The sequence below is a fragment of the Myxocyprinus asiaticus genome, chromosome 15 (assembly GCF_019703515.2).
Source record: "Myxocyprinus asiaticus isolate MX2 ecotype Aquarium Trade chromosome 15, UBuf_Myxa_2, whole genome shotgun sequence".
Taxonomy (NCBI): Eukaryota; Metazoa; Chordata; class Actinopteri; order Cypriniformes; family Catostomidae; genus Myxocyprinus; species Myxocyprinus asiaticus.
The window spans coordinates 38,979,854-39,001,651 of NC_059358.1; the positions used below are offsets into that span (position 1 = coordinate 38,979,854).

A 21,798-nucleotide genomic window follows, 5' to 3' on the forward strand; every position below is an offset into this window, starting at 1 on the left:
CCGACTAGACCTGGTGGCCCAGTCGGATAATCACCCTTTTTTTTAGGGAGTGGAAAAAAAAGAAGGGGAAAAGAGGCCACAACTGGGTTAGCCTGTCTCTATCTTTTGGGTAGTCGACTAATTCCCAAAGGGTCGTTCAACACTCATAAATATGTCGGGGAGGTTACATGTTGGCCTGGTGCACTGGCTACGAGGCACACAGTTGTCTGCCCATCACACACCGCCAGTTCATGTAACACAGTTCAGCCAGTTGCGGCGTTTTGTACAGGGACCCCTAGTGTCACTACATCGACACAACGTCGATGAGTGACAGATAGGGAACGTCATGGTTACTTGCGTAACCTCTGTTCCCTGATGGAGGGAATGAGACGTTGTGTCCCTCCTGCCACAATGCTGAACTACCCGCTGAAATGGCCGGAACTTGTCTCGACTCCTCAGCATAAAACCTGAATGAGTGGTTGCACGCCAGCTCCTTTTATACCCGTATGTTCAGGGGAGTGGCATGCAAATACCACTCGCCAATTTTCATTGGCCTTTTATCAAAGACCAGAGGTGTCTCAGGCTCCCAAGAGTGACCCCTAATGTCACTACATTGACACAACATCTCGTTCCCTCCATCAGGGAACGGAGGTCATGCAAGTAACCATGACGTTTTCCACTGAAAAAATCCACTTCAAATTCAGCTGTATTACGATGATTTCGAGACTGCCAATCCATTGGGGTCAGAAAAAGGAATTCACAAATTGGGCGGTGTATATTTTACTTTGAGAAATTTCCCACCACAATTAAATTCATCTTTAGCAAACATACATTTATGTGCACTTTTCCATGCTCAGGACATCAAAACATATGGATTTGATGCAATATTGGAACCTATTGTCAATGACATAACAGTCCTTGAGACCAGGGGAATAGAAGGTCCTGGTGGTTATGAGTGTGGCAGCATTGTCCAAGTAAAACTGAGAAAACATCAGCATTAATTGTAATTTAAATTAAAAGAAAACACCAGTGCTTGCAAGGCAACAAAGGAAAAATAATCATTGCTTGATTTTAATGGCCACAAACTTGTTCACATTTTATCAGCACCCAGAAGGTTAAACAATGAAAAGAGTGTGCAAACAGAAAAAAACAACAACGAAAAAACAGAAAAACCCTTTTTTTTTCTTAGGTGAAGGCCCTGAAATGTAACAATGACCAAAGAAACTCGGTTTTATTATTTTGAAACAGACAATGTCTAATCGTTAAAAAGCAATTTAAACCTAAGTGTGACAGCAAATGTATCCTACTTGATAAACATAACTCAATTTGGCTGAATTGTTATTGTGCTTTAATGGTGCCATTAGAAGGAAAATGCAGCCTTCAATCTCTTCGAAGGCTGATCACAGATTAAATATGCTGGCAATGAAAGGAACCAATTCAACATTAGGTCCTTTATTACTAGTGTACAAAGTACAAGGGCACAGCAATACATTGATGATCACTAGTTCTTCTGCTACAATTGTTTAACTTTAAGAAAAGAGCCACAGTACATGGCTTTAACATCCATTTTTATTTCTATTTTGATAATTTCATCTGAAGTGATGATTTTGTTAACCTAAACACATGGGATTTGTTCTCCTAAACACATGGGATAGAAACGCTGCTTTATTTGCTAATTGTTTTTATGATATTCAGATTTTTTGTATATATTAAACTTGTAACTTGTATTGAAACATGATTTTAGAGACTTATAGATGGATTCTTTTGACATGGGTAAGTATCCACTTAGCAACTATAAAGCACATGGTCAAAACAATACATTGATGATCTCTAGTAATTCTGCTACAATTTAGACTTTCCAAAAAACGCAAAAAAACAAAACAGCATCGGATGTTGAGTTCTTATTTCTCTAAAAAATATTTTTCTACAAAAATCTCAAATTATGAAATGTAAGTTGTTAAGCAATCTAGGGCTGGGTGAAATGGGCAAAAACATTAAAACAAAAATATGACAACATGTTTTATCCTATTGTCCAATATCGATACTTATCACAATATACACTTCATATCATTAATTGGGGCAGATCTGCATTCCACATGTTTGTTAGATCTCAAGACTGAAATAAACATAACGTCATGGTTACTTGTGTAACCTCCGTTCCCTGATGGAGGGAACGAGACATTGTATCGATGTAGTGACACTAGGGGTCACTCTTGGGAGCCCGCGACACCTCTGGTCTTTGATAAAAGGAGCTGGTATGCAACTCACTCGTCGTTGTGTTGATGTAGTGACACTAGGGGTCCCTATACGAAACACCAAAACTGGCTGAACTGTGTTACGTGAACTGGCGGTGTGTGGTGGGCAGACCACTGTGTGCCTCATAGCCAGCACACCAGGTTGACACGTAACCTCCCCCAACATAGTTATGAGTGTCGAACGGCCCTTTGGGGACAAGTCAACTACCCAAAAGATAGAGACAGGCTAACCCAGTCGTGGCCTCTTTTCCCCTTCTCTTTTTCCACTCCCTAAAAAAGAAGGAGGATTATCCTACTGGGCCGACAGGTCTAAATGGGGGGTGTCCCTCCAAAGGGGAGGACACCACGGAGACCACACCTTGCCCAAAGTGAGGGGGGGGATATTTAAGTGGAAAAATACGTCACATGGTCTTTCCAACCATGTGGAGATTCTTCAAGGTAGATCCTACCCAACGGGGGAGGAGTTACTACAAACATGGAGACTGGGGCAGAGGGGCTCTGCCCAAGGAAGATGCAGTTTGCCAACAAGGAAACGAATTAGCGGAAGATATATATCACACGGGCTTAGTCTTACAGGGAACCGCCACATGCAGAGCACCTACCCCAGAACAGGGCTCTTAATTAGCACGTGTACTGGGCCGGCAGCGAGTCTCTCCGAAAACTCGACTGCCACACGGCTCGGAGGAAGTCAACCAGGGAACAAAGTTTGTGAACACTACTGGGGATTAATGGCGCACATCTTCATCTCAAAAGGAGGTGGAAGGCGCTATTTGCAAGCGATACACCCGGCCAGCTATCCCGAGCTTATCCGCTTGAATTGCATGCCACTACCTGGGATGAAACCGGTTCCACCCGGAGGTTGTAGAACCTTGCAAAGGTGTTGGGTGTTGCCCAGCCTGCTGCTCTGTAAATGTCTGTCAGAGAGGCACACCTGGCCAGGGCCCTGGAGGCCGCTACACCCCTGGTAGAATGGGCTCGTAGCCCTACCAGGGGCGGCATGTCCTGGGCGTGGTATGCCATAGTTATGGCGTCAAAGAGCCAGTGGGCAATCCTCTGCTTGGAGACAGTGCTTCCTTTCCGCTGTGCACCAAAGCAGACAAAGAGCTGCTTAGAGATCCTAAAGCTCTGCGTGTGATCCAAATAGATGCGTAAAGCATGCACTGGACACAGCGATGACAGGGCTGGGTCTGCCTCCTCCTGGGGCAGTGCTTGCAGGTTCACCACCTGGTCCCTAACAGGGGTCATGGGAACCTTGGGCATATAGCCCGGTCGGGGTCTCAGGATCACGTGAGAGTAGCTCGGACCGAACTCCAGGCACATTTCGCTGACAGAGAACGCTTGCAGGTCTCCTACCCTCTTGATGGAAGTGAGTGCAGTCAGGAGGGCAGTCTTCAAGGAGAGTGCCTTAAGCTCAGCTGACTGCAAAGGCTCAAAGGGGGCTCTCTGTAGACCCTGAAGAACTACAGAGTGGTCCCATGAGGGAACGAGGCGCAGTCTGGAGGGATTCAGCCTCCTGGCGCCTCTCAGGAACCTGATGATCAGGTCGTGCTTCCCTAAGGACTTACCGTCGACTGCGTCGTGGTGTGCTGCTATGGCAGCAACGTACACCTTCAAGGTGGAAGGGGACAGCCTCCCTTCCAACCTCTCCTGCAGGAAGGAAAGCACTGATCCAAGTGCGCATCTCTGGGGGTCTTCCCATCGGGAAAAACACCACTTAGCGAACAGACGCCACTTAAAGGCATACAGGTGCCTCGTAGAGGGGGCCCTAGCCTGAGTGATCGTGTCTACCACCACTTAGGTCTTCCGCGTCCCATCCAGGGGCCAGACATGGAGATTCCAGAGGTCTGGTCACAGGTGCCAGATGGTGCCCCATCCCTGAGAAAGAAGGTCCTTCCTCAGGGCTGTCGCGAGGAGCATGAGGTCTGAGAACCACGTCTGGGTGGGCCAGTAGGCTGCTACCAGGACGACCTGCTCCTCGTCCTCCCTGACCTTGCACAGGGTCTGTGCAAGTAGGCTCACTGGGGGAAACGCATATTTCCGCATGCCAGGGGGCCAGCTGTGTGCCAGTATATTTATACTGAGGGGGACCTCGGTCAGGGCGTACCAGAGCGGGCAGTGGGTGGATTCTTGGTAGGCAAACAGGTGCACCTGTGCCTGTCTGAATCGACTCCAAATCAGCTGGACCACCTGAGGGTAACCTGTCATGACAGCGTGTCCGCTGTAGTGTTGAGGAGGTTGCCCATGATGTGAGTGTCTTGCAGCGACTTGAAGTGCTGCTGACTCCAGAGGAGGAGACGGCGGGCGAGTTGTGACATACAACGAGAGCGCAGACCGCCTTGGCGGTTGACATGTGCTACCGTTGCCGTGTTGTCTGTCTGAACTAACACGTGCTTGCCCTGAATCAATGGCTGAAACCTCCGCAGGGTGAGCAGAATTGCCAACAACTCGAGGCAGTTGATGTGCCAATGCAGTCGCGGGCCCGTCCACAATCTGGCGGCTGCGTGCCCCTTGCAAACAGTGTCCCAGCCCTTTTTGGAGGTGTCCGTCATGACCACGAAGCGCCTGGAGACCAGTTCTAGGGGAACACCTACCCGTAGAAATGAGAAGTCGGTCCAAGGGCTGAAAAGACAGTGACAGACCGGTATGATGACCACATGATGTGTCCCACAGCGCCATGCCCATCTCGGGACTCGAGTTTGAAGCCAGTGCAGAAGTGGTCTCATATGCATCATCCCAAGCGGGGTGTCCACCGCTGAGGATGCCATATGCCCCAGGAGCCTCTGAAAAAGTTTAAGTGGAACCGTTGTTTTCTGTTTGAACGCCTTCAAACAGGCCAGCACCGACTGGGCTCGCTTGTTCGTGAGGCACGCTGTCAAAGAGACTGAGTCCAACTCCAAACCGAGAAAAGAGATGCTCTGAACCGGGAGGAGCTTGCTCTTTTCCCAGTTGACCCGAACTGGGTCTCTTGAGTACTGCAGCCTTTTGGGTATGCAGCGCAATTAAATGCAAAGGTAACTAAGAGATTCTCCTCCCGGCCTTCGACCGGGGGTTGGAGAGGTCTGCTTACCAGCTCCAGAGCAGCGGGTTTTGTCGTCCTTGGGTCGCCCATCTCAAGGGCACTTTGAAGCCTTTCACGGGTTCTTGGTTGCTACGAGACTGGTTGCGTCTGCTTCTTGCGGTGGGTTCCACGCCAAGGCCGGGCCGAAGGGGCAGGCTGAGGCGGAGCTGAGGCAGAGCTGGTGCAGTCACCACAGGGGGATGCCCTTGGCGACGAGCAGACGGGGTGTGGGATCTTGAGCCGCACCGGGGCAGGATATGCCGGAATGCCTACATCTACTGCTCCACTGTCGAGAACTGCTGGGCAAAGTCCTTGACGGTGTTGCCGAATAGGCCAGCCTGGGAGATGGGGGCAGCAAGGAACCATGTCCTGTCGGCCTCACCCATCTCGACCAGGTTGAGCCAAAGGTGGCGCTCCTGGACCACTAATGTGGACATCGTCCACCCGAGAGACCGCGCCGTGACCTCCGTTGCTCAGACAGCGAGGTCGGTTGCCGAGCGCAGTTCCTGCATCAATCCTGGGGTGGAACTATCCTCGTGCAGTTCCTTTAGCACCTTGGTGGACTTGCAGGAGAGCCATGGCGTGCAGGGCGGAGGCGGCTTGTCCAGCGGCACCGTGGTGGCGGCGCTCTGCAGGCATAGGTGCACCACGAGCACCTTTATCCACCGGGGGATTGCCGAATAGCCCTTGGCCGCCCCACCATCGAGGGTAGTGAGGGCGGGGAAGCTGAAAAGATCGGGACCAGGCAGTAAAAAAGTGCCTCTAGTGAAAAAGCCTGGCTCTGAGCGGCGCCGTGAGCCCAGGAACCAATCATCAAGCCATGAGGGTTCAGGGAAGAGCGGAGGGTTCCACTCTAGCCGACGCTCGTGGCTGTCCGGGAAAGCATGTCATCCTTTCCACATCAGCCTGTGACTGGGCAATCGTCCCCAAAGGGAGGAGCCCAGCTGAGGCTTCCGCGTCCGACTGGACGAGCCTGCTCTCCCATGCTGCGCTCGAGAGCTCATCACTTTCACGGGCTCTGAATAAGAGGTTGAACTCGCCGTGAGACGAGCCGGCGGACTCATCCGGAAGCCCAATCGGGGCAGACGAGCGTGCTGGGGAATGGGAGGTCCGTGGGGGGATACCCGGCGGAGGCAGTCCCATTGGGGTCCCCAAATCGCCCCTAGTGCTAGCTGCGCTGGCCTCATACCCGTGGGTAAAAGGACCGAGGCAGGGAGCCTCTGGGGTGGCTTGCTTTCTTACGAAGGCAAGCCGTGACCGCATCGTTGCCATGGACATGTCCTCGCAATGAGTACATGACCATCCACGAATGCTGTCTCTGCATGAGCAGTGCCCAGACAATAAAGACAGTGATCGTGACCGTCAGAAGGCGAGAGATAATGAGCACAACCAGGAATAACACACAAAGGAAAGGCATCTTTAAAAAGACGCGTCTTTAAAAAGACATTCCGTGTGTGCCGCTCTTTTAGAGAAATATACTCTTTTAAAGAAATATACTCTTTTATTTCTGCCGAAGCGCCCAGGGGCATTCTCTGCAGTGCACCAGTGCAGAGGAGGGAGAAGCCGCTGAAATGTTCCGTCAGATCCAGCAGAGGTGAATGAACAGTCGTGGGAATTCAGCTCAATGAGCATGACCGTTCAGCTCCGAAGAGAAAATCTGAATGAGTGGTTGCATACTAGCTCCTTTTATACCCGTATGTCCAGAGGAGTGGCATGAAAATACCACTCGCCAATTTTCATTGGCCTTTTATCAAAGACCAGAGGTGTCTTGGGCTCCCAAGTGTGACCCCTAGTGTCACTACATCGACACAACGTCGAGTGAGTGACAGATAGGGAACTTGTTTTTTTACGAGTAAACTCCATAGGTTAAGCTACCTTTAAAGTACACTCAGTTTAGGATTCAATCCTATATAAGGTGTGTGACCTCTTTTTGATTAAATTTAGCCAATTTCATTATCTTCAGTTGATGTTTGCCTCCACTGAAAGACTTTCTTGTGACATTTCACTGTCCAGCTCAGTTGGTGGTGGTAATGTACCATAAACTGGATTGCCAACCAGCAATAAACATCACCAGAACACAAAAAACATTTAACTAAATAGTGCATAAATAAACAGCAATTGTGTTGATGTTGGAGTTGTTGTTGTGTTTGGTCGACAGCTGTTATATTGCGTTGTCATTGCTCTCCTGTTTGATACACAATGATATTAAATTACCCATATCCACACTGGGCAGCACCATGATGATTCTAATTGCCTGTTTTGTATTTCTGGTCTCGAGGCGCCAAGTAAATACTGCCAAAATGAGCGATCCAGAGGAGAACAACAACTAAGTGTTACTTGGAGTAAAAATTAATTTCAGGCTCAACGTGTGCAGTTGTTAGCTGTCATAACATCTTAGAATAATTAATGATATCAACGTAACTCACCTCATCACTTTATGTCATCTACACACTCAGGTGAGGCACTGTCTATAAAAAAAAACGTAATCTCGACTCTGTGAAGTATCCGTACGTTTTTTGACAATTTTTTACAAATGTACTTTACCTGCTAAGAATAAACGCAGATGCGAGTGAAAACACTGTAGACCAGAAATTGAAAACAGTCGAATCGTGGAACACATCCACATTCAGGAAAAAGGTGGAAAGCTAGCTGCTAGCTAACAGCTACCGAGCCTGATTGATTTTCATGACAGCATGGCTGCCTGCTAATACTTCCTAACAGGCTGATTTCATGTGACACGTTTCTGATCCAATCATCTAGATAAAGAACAAAGGCTAAATAGTGAAAATTACTCAAAAGTTTATAATCGATATCGAATTTTTATTTTTTATTTCGATAAATATAAATATTGTTTTATTGCCCAGCCCTAATTCACTCTATGTTATTCACAGAGTGACTTGGTATATGACACACAAGTTGCATTGACTAATTTATGGCACTTTTGGGTGCTTTTTTAAGCTTTAAAGTGAGGCACTACCCACTGATATTGTATAGAAATCAGTGATTGCAGCATTGCTTAAAATATCACAATTTGTGTTATGCATTAGAAGGACAGTAATATGGGTTTGGAACAACATGAGGGTGAGTAAATGATGACAGAATTTTCATTTTGGGGTAAAGTATAAGCACTAGTACTAGTGACACTTGCCTAAACAAACAACACTTATAATTCCAATTTGGCTGACAGCACAGCTCTCAAAATGCAATTTATTCACCTATAATAGTGAAGTGAAGCTTGTATGTCTCATAATGAAATCCCATTTCTGGGATTTTGAGTCTTTAATGGCCTTGCCATAACCCTACAAGCAATACACTGCATAATCAGCACAAATCATTCTGGAATGGGGTTTAATTGGGGATATTTTAAGCCACAGTCTGAGTGCATTGTGCCCTTTTGGTGGAAAGCAATTTGCTGCTAATAAACGACCATGCTTTTGGTGGGAGGACTGTATAAAAATCAGACTGATTACCACCTCCTCCTTGTCTAAGTGTGTATGGAAACTGCAGGCGGTTAAATCAGTACTCATTTTCATTGGTTGGAATGTTTTCTTGCATTACTGTTGATTTGACATGCAGACTGGAGACTCCTAAAAGAGCCCTGTTACCAGCTTGTGGCAAACCAAAGAAGGCAACTGTCCAATCTCCACCCAGAAACTGTTACACATGCTTTCAGTCTCAGCCAATCACATAAGTCAACCTCTTTCCAAAAGTTTCTTAAAAATGTTATATATCCAGGCCTCGGAAAAGCTTAGACTTAATGTTGAACCAAATGTTAACCCAGCACTAAGCTTAGTTGTGAACATTACTATTTAATACAAAAAAATCAAAGAAATTTTCAAAGAAAAATCTGTTTAGATTTATCTCTCGGACAGCTGTGTCCCCTGTCCTCTATCTTGGCCCTGTATGGGGGCCAGATGTCAAGTGTGTGACAGTCAGGAGAGAGTGAGGAATGGGGCTGTCACCCGCTGATGTAAGCCTCCTCCTTGGGGGTGTGCATATGCATGTGTGTGTGTGTGTGTGTGTGTGTGTGTGTGTGTGTGCACATGCGTGCGTGCGTGTGTGTCTGACTGACTGGGCTTATTCATGAAAAACAAGCAGAACTAATTTTTGTGTCAATCATTCGTAAAGCCATACTGACGTAAATTCTCAGATTCATGAAAGTTTTCTTATTTTCTAAACATTAGTTGGTACAAACAAAATTTACACCTGCTCCCGACCAAGTGTAAATCGTGCTTAAGACTTCCAAACGTTTTGTGTTCTTTCAGGCAAACTGACATGAACTACGTTTTGATAGAAGTGAAATTAAATAAGTAATGAAACAATTAACTAATAATTAAATGAGTGAAATTAATCTTAAGAAATAACAAATTAGTAAAAAGAAAAAGAAGAAGAAGAAGAAGAAAAGCTTTGTTTTATGCTTGCATTTACTTTTTCAAAGTGTAATTTTTTCCAAACGCATTTTTCCAGCAGAAGTGCTTGACATGTTGTGAAAGGTTCATGGAAAGACGCAGTTTGCATTTGATTTTTTTTTTAACAAATTAATGCCCTCTAACGTGACTGATTGGACAGTTTATTTTTTTTTATTTTTTATATGAGCTCTATAATTTAGGGTTCATAATTTAGTATAGGAATCGGTTAATTGGTTCAGTTGATAATGTATGGTCAATGTTAATGCTGTTAAATCCATAAATAAACACATCACGGGCAGAAGCATACACAAAATATATCGTATGTCGTATAGCTTGCAAATCTGTAATATCTAACAGCGTTTCGGTCAAAGATCTTCAGGTATTCTATTAATTTCTCTATAGATTCTTCCAGTTGCAAGTATATCACTATACCATCATGATTTACCCAAGAATTTTCACAAATTATGCTGCGAACTGAACCAGAGAAGGTTAATGGTGGTGGACATCCTCCTCCCGGAGTGAACTGATTTTTTTTTACACTCGTCAAACCATTTTCAATATCTTCTTTAACTGTTTGATTAAAAAAAGAGTGTCATATGACAGCAGAAACATGCAATGACAGTAAGTTCTTACTTTCTTTGAGATGCTATTGTGCTTGCTAAATCAAGATTTTACGCTGTGAATGCACTTCATTCATAAAAATGATTTCATTACCGTTCCACATTGATGTTAAAAGCATTTACTAGCGAGTCTGGTGCCTTCCTTATATGCCGTTTTCATGGGTGTGGATTATGATAATTGTCAATGAATGTGTACACACCCCTCTTTACAAATGTTTGGAACTCACTAACATACACACAACATGTAAAGGATAATGTACAGTTATCTGGTCATTATAGCAAAATAAATACAGAGAGGGTGATCAGATCTTCCACATATTGCACAGCTACTAACCAAATAAATAAATAAACCGACATGAAACCACTGTGATACAAGAGACTTAAACTAGAACAGCTACGTAGGTTATCATGTTTGATAGCAGAATTCCTGGTAAAAGATTACATTATCCATGGTCCAGCAGAGAAGTTTCACCAATCAGAGAGCCACGGCCAAAGAATGTGCCCAGGAGCAACGCCCACTTGGCCTCCCTTTACCCTTAAACTACTTAATTATTTGTACTGTACATATCAGAATATTTTGCATTAAACTTAAAATATCCGGTTTCTATACTTATAATCAACAACCTAAAATCAATAGTTTTACATTTTTTATTCGATTACATAATTTGCAATGCTTCACAGGATTATAGTTTGTGCCCTCGGAAGATGGTAAGTCCACAGTTTGTACCTTTGTCTTTTTGTCTGATTTTCAAATACTTTTTTGCCTCCAAGTAAAGTTTGCAATGTTTTAATTTACCTCAGAGTTAGTTGGTCTGGTTCATGGCTTACAACTCTTTTATGGAGGATTTTTGAAATCCTGATGCAAAAAATAAATGGGAAAAATACTTCCACAACCCAGGCGGCTGAAAGAGTTGCGGGGCACTGTTGCGCTCTATTACTCATACACTGCTATGTTATGATATCAAAACACTTTTACTATAACATATCCTTTGAAAAATGATTTATTTGTATTACAGACTTGTAATAACACACATTTTCCAATGTGACTAGCTTGAGAGGTAGCTCACTTGATAGAGTGTTGGAATTTGTATTCCGAAGTCAAAACATGTAAGCTGACATGCGAGATGCAAGTGTTAAAGAAGCAACACAAGATGACGTGGTTGCTTCAGAAAATTAGCTTTTCATGTCGCATTTACTTTTAGGACATTATCAGTGAGGTTTAGGTGTTGGTTAAGGGTAAGGTTGTCTGTTTTGTTTACCTCTTATTTGATTTTAGATCACTATTGGTTAGGTTAAAGTTTCAGGTAAGGGAGAAACGTTTAACTGTTTAAAATAACATTTAACACTAGGGTTAGGTTAGGGTTAGGGTATTCTAGGTTATTAATATTAACCAAAAACCTCATGTGATTACGACACCATTTCACTCACTTTTGGCGCCCCACACTGGACATTACACTGGGAAACTGCAGCCAAACGTGTAATGAAGCACATAATTTCGTTTTGCAAAAATGTTGCCACGGTCATGCAATTTCCACACATTCCTGCCCCTTGTGTGTTTGTTATTACATTTTAAACTACTTTGATAATACATCCAGCAAACATTAAAACTGTAGCACTCTCAACTCAATTTAACATATTTTACCATGATCAAGTCCTTTCTGCAACATTTAGTAGATTTTCCAACAGAAATCAGCACAGAAAATGCCAAAAGAAAGTCAGATTGTGTCTGGGCCTCATTACTGCATTCATGCATACAAAAGACATGTCTTTGATTGGTTGCAATGCTTAATGAAAAAATAAAATGCAAACACAAATGTAAAATATCCAAAGGGAATTATTTTATTGACACTTTCACGATGCAGCCCTACCTCTTTGTAAGAATGAATGTAATTTTATAACCCTAAAGTTGAAAATAAGTAAAAATGGGGTCCATTTTTTTAAGCTGTCTATATATATCGATATTGTTCATTAGATTGTAAATCCTCATGTAAAAAACAAAAACAAAAAAAAACATGTATGTGTGCTAGAACCACACTTTTCATAAATATACCTACAAATATTACATTGGTAGAGCACACAGAAAACACAAGCACATACAGAATGATGAAAAGAGAGTGTGACAAAAAATTATATTTATACATTTAAAAAAAAGGGCTCCCACTCCCTCTTCCAAATTCTCTTTTATTCGCTCGACTCTTGACTCTGGTTCAGATATTGCATTACTGCCATCACTGCAGGCCATGATCTAATTAGAACTGAACAAGACTTTAGCACTTGTCACATCTCAGTCTGTTCAGAGTTTCTTTCTCTCTCACACACACACTGGGAGAGTTCTGATCAGTGAAGTGAGGCAGAAAGAGAGGCACCTTAATGGCCTATTTCAGCATTATTACAGTATTGTGGATGGATTGTCACCAGGAGCCCTGAGATACTGAAGTGTGAAAGCCATCAGCGGCTCTCATTCGTCTCCACACTCCTCTGATCTCTCTCTCTGTTATTACTGGAGTGGGACAGAGCCACAGCAATTTCCCTCTGATTCCTCTCGTCTCTATCTCCTACACATCCACACATCCTGTATCTCTCTCCTCTAGTAACTCTAGACTTCATTATGCGATGTGATTGGAGAATTTGCCCTACATTCACGTAACACTTGTGCCATCTGTTAGACTCCCTCGTTAATGGTGTCAGTTCCTCTGCAATTCATTGATATTCAAATGTATGCACATAGATTTAGAAGTGTCATATTCCAGCACACAGTTGCCTGCCTTCTAATGCTCGGTTTATTTATCAAAAAGGGATATTAATCAACACGAGAGCCACAAAATGTTTTTCCTGCTTGAGGAGCTGTTTTCAGACCAAGCTTTACTCTGAACAAAAATGAATTTTAAAACAGTCTTTATGATTCATTGAAATTTGAAATGGATGTGTAAACAACTTATCTTGCATTAGACATTGAAAGAGATCTGAAATGATAGATATTTTCACCCTAATGACACTACATTATCATTTCACATCGTTCAACTTAAAACAGTATTGAATTCACACAGATCTGTTTTCACTGCTTGGTGAAAGGTTTCTGCTTTTATGTAACGACTGTGATAGTTTTGTGCAGTAAAAGGTGAAATTGTTTAGTCTATTTATTTTGCTGAATATATATCTGTTACCATATTGAAAGTCTGTTGTGGCATGGGTGGGGGGGGGTGGTCATGTGTCTGTCTGTGGGAGAGGGAAAGCAGTAAGGCTCATCACCTGGGCTGTAATTACCTGTCTCTCATTATAGTGATGGCGGAGAGAGACCTGATGAGGCTCACCAGAGTGGCAGAAGAGAGAGAGAGAGAGTGGCCCAGAGCAGTGGTGGAGGAAAGACCCGCAGCACAGACTGTATTTTAGAGAGAGCTATTTTGAGTTGGCCACTAGAGCTGTTTTGCTTTGTGTGTGTATAAACTGTTCGCTGTCTCCTGACTCCTCCATTGCCCACAAACTTATCCTTTGGAGGAGAAAGCTGTTATGGAGTCCTCACCACTGACAAAGTCTTCAAGACCCTCGCCAGCATCCAGCAGAGCCAGCATCAAGCCCTCATGGAGGTACGCCTGGAGCAGGAACAGCGCTTCCAAGTCCTGCTCCAGGCACGAGGATCAGCAGGTTCTCCGGAGCCTGATCACCAGAGAGGGGGCTGGCGCTGTGACCTCCCCGGAGCCTACCCCACCCGTGGCCCTGATGAAAATGGGGCCAAATGATGATCCGGAGGCTTTCCTCAAACTGTTCGAGAGGACAGCCGAGGTATGGAAGTGGCCTCCTGATCAGTGGGCGGCCCGCCTGTTGCCCTCACTCTCCAGGGAGGCACAGCTAGCGGCACAGCAACTTCCCACCACCAGCCTCCTTAATTACAACCATCTGAAGAAGGCCATCTAGCAACGGGTCGGTCATAGCCTGGAGCAGAGTCGACAGCTCTTCAGATCCCTGAGCTTTGGGAAGCACGGCCGCCCGTTCGCGTTTGCCCAACAGCTCCCGGACGCCAGCTGGAAATGGTTGCTGGTGGAGGGAACCCACAGCACCGTGGAAGTTGTCGATCTGGTGGTGCTGGAGCAGTTCATCTCCCAACTTCCTCGAGGCATGTCCGAAAAGGTCCAGTGCCACCGCCCAGCTGTCCAGCTGGCAGAGGACTACATGGCGGCATTTCCAGGAGGCAGCGAAACAGTGTTTTCTTCTCCATCTCCTCTCTCTTCTCTCTCTCCACCCCCTGTGTCTCATGTCCTCCACCCCCCCCCCCCCGTTCCTCTTATTCTCGCGCAGTTCCGGCTCCTCGGAAGTGGGGAGGAGCATCCCCAGTTCAGGGGACCCCTCCCCTTGTCTGTCCCTCCTACTCCCCCGTCTCCCTCCACTATCCCCCCCAGGTTGGCGAGACCGCCCCCATGAGTGCAGAAGGAAAGCCTGGGCTGGTCTGTTGGAGCTGTGGGGAAGCTGGGCATGGCCAGGATCATTGTCTGGTGATGGAGGTGGGGACACTGATCTGGATCCCCGACACTCCACAGGTCACCCCCGATCGGGCAGGGGCATATCAGATACCGGTAAGAGTAAAATGGGATACACATCAAGCTTTGGTGGATTCGGGTTGTTCCCAATCCTCTATCCACCAACGCTTGGTGCAAGGCAGGGCATTGGGTAAGAATAAACAGGTGAGGGTGAGGTGTGTGCATGGTGACATTCACAAGTATCCAGTGGTCACCATTGAGATACGATTCAGGGGAAAAAGGCATAAACTCGAGGCCATGGTTAATTCCCGCCTCACCCATCCACTAATTCTGGGAACCAATTGACCTGGTTTTAAAAATGTATTGAGGGTAATGTGTGTGGATGGGTCCCGCAAAATGCTGTTGTGGTGTGTGATGTGCGACGCTATGGCTGGAAAGGCAGTGCCAGGGCCGTCAAATTCTGCTCCATGTCAGGATGATGCAGATGAGGGAATTCTTGTACTCAGTGGCTTCCCTGAGGGGGATTTACCTCTGAAGCAGTCATGTGATGAGTCCCTCAAGCATGCCTTTGACCAAGTGAAAGTAATTGATGGTCAACAGCTCCAGCCTAATGTTGTGCTCACATACCCATACTTTTTGATTATTAAAGAGCGGTTATATCGAGTGACGCAGGACACTCAGACCAAAGAGAATACAACTTCGCTATTAGTACCAAAGAGTCATCAGGAAACACTCTTCCAGGCGGCTCACAATAACCTAATGGCTGGTCACTTAGGTCATGAAAAGACTTTAAACCATATAATTGACCAGTTTTTTTGGCCGGGCATTAACGGCGATGTACGCAAATGGTGTGCGGCATGCCATGAATGCCAGTTACCAGGGAGACCTGATAAGGCTCATCAGAGCGGCAGAGGAGAGAGAGAGAGTGGCCCAGAGCAGTGGTGGAGGAAAGACCCGCAACAGAGACTGTATTTTAGAGAGAGTTATATTGAGTTGGCCACTAGAGCCATTTTGCTTTGTGTGTGTGTAAACTAAAGTGTGTGAATAAACACTCAACTGTTCGCTGTCTTCTGACTCCTCCATTGCCCATGAACTTATCCTTATCACAAATGTGTTTAGCGTCCATATATCGCAAGCAAAACTTGTCTAATTGTTGTTTGGTGGACATGATGCATTCCAAATATATATATATATATATATATATATATATATATATATATATATATATATATATATATATACTGTATATTAGAGCTGCACAATTCTGGATAAATTGAGAATCACGATTTTTTTGCTTAGAATAAAGATCACGATTCTTTCACGATTCTGAAGAAAAATGCTTATTTCAGTGATTTACAAAGCCTGGATACAAGGGTGCTAAACAAAGTAACATAAAATTTAATAGAGGTTATGACAAATATGTTCTCTGCTTCAAACTGAGCAAAAATGCTGTACATTTGTAAATCAAATATATAAATTTTAACTGTCCTAAGTCCACAAGCAGGCACAACTAAAACATTATAAACCAAACAGAACCTTGTTATTATTGCAAAAAAATAAATAAATTTGTTTATTTATTGTTTAAATATTTTGTCTTACTGTACTGGCAGAGTTTTTATAGTCAAAACAAGCAAACTTCACTTTTAATTGACTATATTACAATTCCAGTGGGTCAGAAGTTAACTATGCCTTTAAGCAGCTTGGAAAACTCCAGAAAATGTCAAGCCTTTAGACAATTAGCTTCTGATAGGCTAATTGGAGTCAATTGGAGGTGTACCTGTGGATGTATTTTAAGGCCTACCTTCTAACTCAGTGCCTCTTTGCTTGACATAATGGGAAAATCAAAAGAAATCAGAAAAAAAGACCTCAGAAAAAAAATAATTTTTTTTGGACCTCCACAAGTCTGGTTCATCCTTGGGAGCAATTTCCAAATGCCTAAAGGTACCACGTTCATCTGTACAAACAATAATATGCAAGTATAAACAGCATGGGACCACGCAGCCATCATACTGCTCAGGAAGGAGATGCATTCTGTCTCTTAGTGATGAACGTAGTTTGGTGCAAAAAGTGAAAATCAATCCCAGAACAACAGCAAAGGACCTAGTGAAGATGCTGGAGGAAACAGGAAGACAAGTATCTATATCCACAGTAAAACGACACCTATATCGACATAACACGAAAGGCTGCTAACAAGGAAGAAGCCACTGGTCCAAAACTGCCATAAAAAAGCCAGACTACAGTCTGCAAGTGCACATGGAGACAAAGATCTTACATTTTGGAGAAATGTCCTCTGGTCTGATGAAACAAAAATGTAACTATTTGGCCATAATAACCATCGTTATGTTTGGAGGAAAAAGAGTGAGGCTTGCAAGCCGAAGAACACCATCCCACCCATAAAGCATGGGGGTGGCAGCATCATGTTGTGGGGGTGTTTTGCTGCAGGAAGTACTGGTGCACTTCACAAAATAGATGGCATCATGAGGAAGGAAAATTATGTGGATATATTGAAGCAACATCTCAAGACATCAGCCAGGAAGTTAAAGCTCGGTCCCAAATGGGTCTTCCAAATGGAAAATTACCACAAGCTTACCTCCAAATTTGTTACAAAATGGCTTAAGCACAACAAAGTCAAGGTATTGGAGTAGCACATCACAAAGCCTTGACCTCAAAAAAAAAATTTGTGGGCAGAAATGCAAAAGTGTGTGCGAGCAAGGAGGCCTACAAACCTGACGCAGTTACACTAGTTCTGTCTGGAGGAATGGGCCAAAATTCCAGCAGCTTATTGTGAGAAGCTTGTGGAAGGCTACCCGAAATGTTTGACCCACGTTAAACAATTTAAAAGCAATGCTACCAAATACTAACATACTAACAAAGTATATGTAAACTTCTGACCCACTGGGAATGTGATGAAAGAAATAAAAGCTGAAATAAATCATTCTCTCTACGATTATTCTGACATTTCACATTTTTAAAATAAAGTAGTGATCATAACTGACCTAGACAGGGAATGTTTTCTACGATTAAATGTAACGAATTGTGAAAAACTGAGTTTAAATGTATTTGGATAAGCTGTATGTAAACTTCTGACTTCAACTATAAATATATATATATATATATATATATATATATATATATATATATATATATATATATATATATATATATATAGCAAAACTAAGATTATTATTTTTTTTTTACATTTGATTTATTTATGTATTATTAACTTTGCCAAGAATAACATTTGTTTAATGGCAATTTTTTAACATACTGTATTGTTTAAAATGTATGAATTTTGTTTACTAACCTTTAAAGTTCTTTCTCCTTATTAATCAACTTAAATTATATTTTTTCCCGGAACTTATTATAGGCATATCATTTAAAGAATAGGCCTACTCAACTACAATTTAACAGCCTACAATTAAATTAGATGGAAATGTTTCATACAACTGATATGTGTCAATTTTAAAAGCAGGCTGAAATATTGTTTTAGTTAATTATGCAGGGCTTCCTTAAGACCAACTAATCATTCATGCAACCCAATGACTAGTTGATTTAGAAAAAAAATATAATTTTGCCACAATAAAAAAAGTGTGTCAGTGATGCTCAGAATTACATTAACACAAACTTGCTTCCTCAGCTAGCTCCTATTATACAGTACACTACTACATAGTGGCCCACAGCCAACCTGAAACTCCATTAGAGCAGCCCAAAATGTGCTGAATTCTTCTTCTACACAAATGAATAAGTCCTAAGCAAATCACTGCTACAATAAAAACACATTTTTGACTAATCAGTGCAGAAAACGACGGCAGATATACTAAACCAGGCAACAACTCCCTGGTTTTGTAATCCTAGATGCTGCATGTAGGAATCACATGGGAACAGTTATTCTGAGGCATTGGAAACTATATACATTTAGAATTTAATATGGTAAAACTGAATCACTATTATCACTGGCCAGGCATGTTTGCACATTCTGTTATACTCAATCACTGTCTACAGTACACTAATTCACTCAAATCACTACCTAAATTAATCTTATTAAATATCTTCCTAGAAATGAAGCAAGTAACAGCAATTAAAACCAATATGAAGAGTCCTGACCCTGATGAAAAAAAAAAAAACTGCTTAAACCAGCCTAAACTGGTGTGCTGTTTTTAGCTGATCTCCCAGCCTGGTTTGGTTTACTGGTTTTAAAGGGGACTTGAGCTTTTGTCTGCTAGTCAGGCTGGGAAACCAGCTAAGACCAGAAAACCAGCTTAGGGGAAACAGAAACTCCATCATAAAGCTTGGAGTCTGTGAAAGCTAGAAGAGGATGTGATGCGCTTTTGTTTAATTCATCACCATGGTGATTTAATAGGCTTCTATTAGCCACCTGGGTAACAGCAAAACCCCTAGAGTGCTAATGAGAGATTGACGCTTCGACTCTAACTACAAGCACACAAATGTACACACGCACTCAGACACAGCGTAATAAATGATAACCTCTAACAACCACACTCTTCTTGAAAAAAGTACCACTTAATTTGTCCATATGACTTACAGATGAATTAGGTACACTATATACCAAGTCCTCTAAAGCCATGCCATCTTTCTTACATCTTGCATTTGTTTAATAAAAATTTGAATGATTTGACTCAGATTACATTTTTGAATTCAAAAGATAATTCTGATGATCAGGACTAATGACTTAAAGGAATATTCCGGGATCAAGTTAAGCTTAATTGACAGCATTTGTGACATTATGTTGATTACCACAAAAATAATTTAGACTCTTCCCTTTTGTTCTTAATTAAAAAAAATAAAAATAAAATCTGGGTTAGAGTGAGGCACTTACAATTGAAGTGAATGTGGCCAGTTTTTGAACATTAAAATACTCACTGTTTCAAAAGTATAGCCACAAGACCTAAACAATATGCATGTAAACATGATTTTTGTGTGATCAAATCTCTTACTAACGTTTTCTGTGTAAAGTTATAGCCAGTTTTACAACTACGCTGCCAAGATGATGTGATGTCAACAAACACTAAAACTGTAAAATGACTGTAAAAATGACAATTTAAACAACTTTACAGCTCGAATAATATAATGAAAGTGCTTTTATAAAATTATAAGCTTTACATTTCTGTTTAAACCCTCCAAATATTGGCCACATTCACTTCCATTGTAAGTGTCTCACTGTAACCTTGATTTTTGCTTTAAAAAAAAAAGAAAAAGAAGGCACGAGTCGACAGTATTTTTGTGATAATCAACATTATGCCACAAATGCTGCATGTAGATTGAGCTTACCATGTATTGAACCCAGAATATTCCTTTAAATTTCAGTCTGTTCCTCACACAGACCTATTTTTGGAATCCCAACATAGACTTAGTCCATGAGACATATTTGCTTCTATGATGTTGTTGTTGTTGTTGTTTTTTATTTTATTTTTTATTTGTCCTTTTTGGAGCTTGACTGCCATAGTTATTATGAACTGTCATTTTTTATTTAAAATTCCACCTTTATTTAAAGTTCCACAGAAGAATAAAAACAAAGTCTTTCTAGCAAGTCAGTCCACTGTCGGCCATCTTTGGAATGCTCCCAGCAGGCTATTTCCAGTCATGCCAGTGCAGCTACTATCTACTTGAATGGAGAAAGACCAAAATCTCAAAAACGGTTGGTCAAGATTATGATCAAAGAACATATTTCAAATCAACAATAACATCTGACAATATTGGTATTGTAAATTGTGATTCTTTACCTCTTATTACGCTAAAAAACATTTTCCCGGCTTGTGTAGCTAATGCGCAGGGTTGGGGAATAACGGAATACATGTAACGGGATTATGTATTTAAAATACAAAATATAAGTAACTGTATTCCACTACAGTTACAATTTAAATCATTGGTAATTAGAATACAGTTACATTCAAATAGTATTTTGATTACTGAGGAGATTACTTTGCATTTTATTGTCATTTGTTTCATTTAATATTTAGTCCTTTCAGATGGAAAAATGTATACATATAAATGATGCAATCCAAAGTGCATTTGAACAGCGGTGAAACACTTTCTTATGATGTGTTACATTCATACGAGCAGACAGAGAAGTAAGTTTGAAGTAAGTCTGGAGCAAAAGAAATATAAATAAACCTTGTGTAAATTGTCAGCTTTACGCTAAGATAAAATGCTATTTCTAGCCATATTACATACACATGTTACCAGGCACGATCATATTTTTTTATCAAGAAAATTCACATTGGATCATAATTTCTTTTTTTCTAGTAAGACCTTGAGATTAGGGCAAAAATCATATTCTTGATAATAATTTTTCTATTGTTTTCCTGTAAAAATATCTAAAAATCTTTTTAAAAAATCAGTTTGATTGATCTTGTTATAGAAACAACACTGCATAAGATATTTAGGTTTTTCAGAGAATGTATTTTTAACATGTGTATTTTGTCACTGTACTGGCGGAGTTTTTATAGTCAAAACAAGTGAAAAAAATCTACCAGTGCTGAAGAAGTAATCCAAAGTATTTAGAATACGTTACTGACCTTGAGTAATCTAACGAAATACGTTACAAATTCATTTTACAACATGTATTTTGTAATCTGTAGTGGAATACATTTAAAAAGTAACCCTCCCTAACCTGCTAATGCGCATGCGCATTCTAAAGTTGATTGAGAGGTGATGTCTGTATCTGAAAGGTGATTGGCTCTTTTAACTATAAGGCAGGACTTCCTTTCTGCATCCGTTCACCGTTGGGCGCTCAGAGCTCCTTGGTTGAGCAGTCCAATTTCTCCCATTCATTTTAATAGAAGTGGCCCGTCTCTGCTAAATAATCTCTGATACAAATCATTTGGGTTTGGAACAACATGAGGGTGAGTAATTATTTACAGAATTTTCACTCTTGGGTGAACCATCCCTGTAAATACAAATTAAATTTCTTTCTAATATCTGCTCTGTAACTAAAAGCATTTCCAGCCCTTCTCTGCAATGCTCTTTTTGCACAGAAATGTCATC

At 42.1% G+C, this 21,798-nt stretch overlaps 1 protein-coding gene across 1 annotated transcript in view; it reads right to left on the reverse strand.

Moving 5' to 3' along the window:
- LOC127452697 (doublecortin domain-containing protein 2-like) overlaps nucleotides 1-21,798 on the reverse strand; it is a 61,050-nt gene that overhangs the window by 23,028 nt on the left and 16,224 nt on the right. The window lies entirely within an intron of this gene.